Source organism: Triticum dicoccoides, chromosome 4A, assembly GCF_002162155.2.
Source record: "Triticum dicoccoides isolate Atlit2015 ecotype Zavitan chromosome 4A, WEW_v2.0, whole genome shotgun sequence".
Lineage (NCBI taxonomy): Eukaryota > Viridiplantae > Streptophyta > Magnoliopsida > Poales > Poaceae > Triticum > Triticum dicoccoides.
The window spans coordinates 409,262,329-409,267,777 of NC_041386.1; positions in this window are offsets into that span (position 1 = coordinate 409,262,329).

The window sequence follows — 5,449 nt, forward strand, 5'->3', positions numbered from 1 at the left end:
TGGCCTCACCGGATCCGGAGAGGCCCTCCGTGACGACACTTCGGGGTCGCCCGCTTCTTGAGCGGAGGTTTCCGGGGGAGGCGTTTCGCTCTCCATCATCTCCGGAAGAAGATCCCCCGAACACGAGCTCAACTAAGAGGGGCTAAGGCCCGAACTGCAAGACATATGCGGCGGTCATTTTCTCAGAAGAAAGATAGTATACCTTCACTATTAAAGTATTTTTTGGATCACTTACGACTCGTTGGAGGGCTGATCCCCCCATGGACCTTGTGCGGCAAGAGTACCCCTTGAGGCAGGACCCTCTGTTGGAGACTTCTTCTCCCGTTTGGAGGCCTCGGCTTCCGGATCCTCGGAAGCAGTCCTTTTCCTCCCCCGGTTATCCTCCTTCATGGAGGCGCTCGTTCCCTCGGTTGGAACTGGCAGCGATGGAGGCCCGCGTCTGCCCATATTATTCCCCCCTATATCTTCCTTCGAGGGCTCCGGGCAAGGTGCGAGCTCGAGCATCTTTTCCAATACCGGATTTTCCAAACCCTCAGGGAGGGGGGCCAAACATCGAATCATCTTCGCCTTTGTTAGCCAGTCCTGATCAAAGAGCGAACTCTTAGAAATAACTTCATGATGAATAAAAGATAGTGTGTTCGGCTAGAGGATTTCTTACTTGTTCGGCGGCGTGGTTACTGCTCAGGCCCACGTCCTCGATAGTATCCGGACACTCTATTTGAGGTCCGAAGAATGACTTGTACATCTCCTCATGCGTCAGTCCGAGGAAACTTTGAATGGCACGCGGACCTTCTGGGTTGAACTCCCACAAGCGAAGGGGCCGGCGTTTGCAAGGCTGGACTTCACGAACCAGCATAACTTGCATTACCACAACCAAATTAAAATCTCCCTCGAAGAGATCTTGAATGCGGCTTTGCAGTATAGGCACGTCCTTGGCTGGACCCCAGCTCAGACCTCTGCTAATCCATGACATCAGTTGTGGTGGGGGGCCCGAGCGAAAGGCGGGGGCAGCCGCCCACTTGGCACTTCTGGGAGCCGTAACGTAAAACCACTCCCGTTGCCATAATTCGGAGACCTCTGGAAAGGAACCTTTCAGCCATGGAGCTCCTGCCATCTTGCCTATTGATGCGCCTCCGCACGCTGCATGTTGCCCCTCGATCATCTTCGGCTTCACTTCAAAGGTCTTGAGCCACAGGCCGAAGTGAGGGGTAATGTGGAGGAAGGCCTCACACATGACAATAAAATGTCGAGATGTGGAGAAAGGAGTCCGGAGCTAGATCATGGAAATCTAGCCCGTAATAGAACATCAAACCCCTGATGAAGGGATCCAGAGTGAGGCCTAGGCCTCGAAGGAAGTGGGAGACGAACACGACATTCTCGTTGGGTTTGGGAGTAGGGACAACCTGCCCTCGAGCAAGAAGCCGGCGCGAAACCTCGGCGGTCAGGTATCTGGCCTCCCTCAACTTCTTGATATCCTCTTCTGTAACGGAGGAGGGCATCCATCAGCCTTGAAGGCTGGATCCGGACATGATTGAAGATCCGGAGCACTTGACCTAGGCTTTGGGTGTTAGAACTCGAGGCAGGGGAGGGGTTCGATTGAGCACGAGAGGGAAAAAGCGAAAACCTCGTCCCTTTATAAAGAGGATGAATATCAAGCGTCCTCTCCGTAGCCGTTTGGGACTAGCCTATAATCTAGGAGTCCTAGACACGGTTGCGTTACCCATGCCCATATTAATGAGAATCCCGTAATAAGGGGACACGATCTCTGCTTTGACAAGACGTGTTGAAAAACTGCCTCGCGTTACGTGTGGGGCTGGTTAAAGGAAACGGTTCGAATAATCACCGAGCCATGACATAACGTCATACTGTCAAAACAAGTCAGCAAATTAGATTTGCGAAAATATTATTCTCTCTACGGTGGTATGTGGAACTTATTTTGCAGGGTCGGACACTATCCTCATATTCAAATTCTTCCGTGATGTATTCGGAGAAGGAACCCGCCTTGCAATGCCGAAGACAATACTGCGCACCGGACTCATCGTCATTGAAGCCTGGTTCAGGGGCTACTGAGGGAGTCCTGGATTAGGGGGTCTTCGGACAGCCAGACTATCTCCATTGGCCGGACTGTTAGACTATGAAGATACAAGATTGAAGACTTCGTCTCGTGTGCCGATAGGACTCTACTTGGCGTGGAAGGCAAGCTAGGCAATACAGATATGAATATCTCCTCCTTTGTAACCGACCTTGTGTAACCCTAACCCTCTCCGGTGTCTATATAAACCAAAGGGTTTTAGTCCGTAGGACAACAGCGACAACATACAATCATACCATAGGCTAGCTTCTAGGGTTTAGCCTCCCTAATCTCATGGTAGATCTACTCTTGTACTACCCATATCATCAATATTAATCAAGCAGGACGTAGGGTTTTACCTCCATCAAGAGGGCCCGAACCTGGGTAAAACACTGTGTCCCCTGCCTCCTGTTACCATCCGGCCTAGACGCACAGTTCGGGACCCCATACCCGAAATCCACTGGTTTTGACACCGACAGGGCCCCTCTCCCCCTCTCCTCCAATGGCGCCGAAACGCCGCCGTGGCCATCATCATCATCACCACGATCTTCACCAACACCTCCGCCATCTTCACCAACATCTCCATGTCCTTCCCCCCTCTATCTACAGCGGTCCACTCTCTCGCAACCCGCTGTACCCTCTACATGAACATGGTGCTTTATGCTTCATATTATTATCCAATGATGTGTTGCCATCCTATGATGTCTGAGTAGATTTTCATTGTCCTATCAGTGGTTGATGAATTGCTATGATTGGTTTAATTTTCTTGTGGTTATGTTGTTGTCCTTTGGTGCCCATCATATGAGCGCACGCATGGATCACACCTTACGGTTAGTTGTATGTTGACAGGACTATGTATTGGAGGACAAGAGTGACAGAAGCTTCAACATAGCATAGAAATTGATGCATACGGGATTGAAGGGGGACCAATATATCTTAATGCTATGGTTTGGGTTGACCTTAATGAACATTAGTAGTTGCGGATGCTTGCTAATAGTTCCAATCATAAGTGCATAGAATTCCAAGTAAGGGATGACATGCTAGTAGTGGCCTCTCCCACATAATACTTGCTATCGGTCTAGTAAAGTAGTCAATTGCTTAAGGGACAATTTCGCAACTCCTACCACCACTTTTCCACACTCACTATATTTACTTTAGTTGCTTCTTTACCTTAACAGCCCCTAGTTTTATTTTCATGCTCTTTATTATCTTGCAAACCTATCCAACAACACCTACAAAGTACTTCTAGCTTCATACTTGTTCTAGGTAAAGCGAACGTCAAGCGTGCGTAGAGTTGTGTCGGTGGTCGGTAGAACTTGAGGGAATATTTGTTCTACCTTTAGCTCCTCGTTGGGTTCGACACTCTTACTTATCGAAAACTGTTGCGGTCCCCTATACTTGTGGGTTATCAAGACCTTTTTCTGGCGCCGTTGCCAAGGAGCAATAGCGTGGGGTGAATATTCTCATGTGTGCTTGTTTGCTTTATCACTAAGTAATTTGTATTTGTTGTTCTTAGTTGTTTCCTATCTTCAGTTATGGGTAGGAAACACAAAATACCAAAAAAATTAGTTGTACCTATTGAACCAATGGTTGAAGAACCAATCAAAATCTATCACATTGTTGAAGCTTATTACTTGGATCATCTTCGATCCCTATGTGCTCGTGTTGAAACCCCAACTAGCTTAGTTGAGGGAAAATCTTTAGATGAGCATGCTTGTTATGTGCGATACCGTATATATGAAAAAGGGAAATTATTATGGAGTCAAATTCAACGTTTGCAATGCTATGCTTGGAATTTATGTGAATTATATTATTTTACTTGTTGTTCTGAAAACCCTAAGAAACACCTTCCCTACCAATGTGAGTTTATTGATAATGGAATCTTATATTCTTATGCTAAATGTGTTTATACTTACTATGATGTTCAACAAATTGAAAAATTTGTTGCTTTTGAGGGTGCTTATGAAATTGCTTCTTTGATTGAAAAGTATGATGCTACCTTTTACAAATCTGAAAATTTTGCTATTCTTAAATATTGCTATGATAATTATGCTTCTAATACCTATGTTAAACAATATATTAAAGAATACTCCGCTGCCCAAGAAGAGAATAATATTTTGCAGGAGTCTATGGAAGAAGAAATTGATGAAACTGTGAGCTCATTGGATAAGAAGATGATGAGGAGAGCGAAGAACAAAAGGAGGAAGAGCGGATTCATCACCCGTGCCCACCTTCTAATGAGAGTAACTCTTCAACTCATACATTGTTTAATTCCCCTTCATGCTTACCGAAGGATGATTGCTATGATGACTGTTATGATCCCTATGATTCTTTTGAAATATCCCTTTTTGATGATGCTTGCTATGCTTGTGGCCAAGATGCCAATATGAATTATGCTTATGGAGATGAACTTGCTATAGTTCCTTATGTTAAACATGAAATTGTTGCTATTGCACCCACGCATGATAGTCCTATTATCTTTTTGAATTCTCCCGATTATACTATATCGGAGAAGTTTGCACTTATTAAGGATTATATTGATGGGTTGCCTTTTACCATTGCACATGATGATGTCGATAAATATAATATGCATGTGCTTGCTGCTCCTACTTTCAATTATTATGAGAGAGGAACTATATCTCCACCTCTCTATGTTTCCAACATGATAAAATTGCAAGAAACTGTTTATACTATGCATTGGCCTTTACTCTGTGTGCATGAATTGTTCTTTTATGACATGCCAATGCATAGGAAGAGAGTTAGACTTCATTATTGCATGATATATGTTACTTTGTGCTCACTACTAAATTATAAATCATTGTTAATTAAAATTGGCTTTGATATACCTTGGGATCCGGGTGGATTCACTACTTGTGCACTATATGCCTAGCTTAATGGCTTTAAAGAAAGCGCTGCCAGGGAGACAACCCGGAAGTTTTAGAGAGTCATTTATTTCTGTTGAGTGCTTTTATATAGTTTAAGAACAACAAAAATAAAGAGGGGAACCAAAACTTTTTCAAAAAGGAAAGCGAAAGTGAGAAAGACAAGCATTGTTGAAGTGGGAGAGCTCCTTGAACTTTGTTCATGCTCATGGCAACTTTGTGAATTTTGATTACAGAAACTTTTCAACAAAATTAATTATCCCCTTGTACAATTCCATTGTATTATAAAAATAATGTGCCAAGGTTTGCCTTTAGGATGTTTACATTTGCTTGATGGTTTGTACGGTGCAGGACAGAAACTTTGGCTGTAGTGCGCGATTTTACATTTTTAGCTGGAACGTCAAATGGTTCTGATTCTTTTTGTACTATCTTCCTATACAAATTTTTTAAGTTTCCTAATTTTGGTAGAATTTTTAAAGTATCATAAGTATGGTGA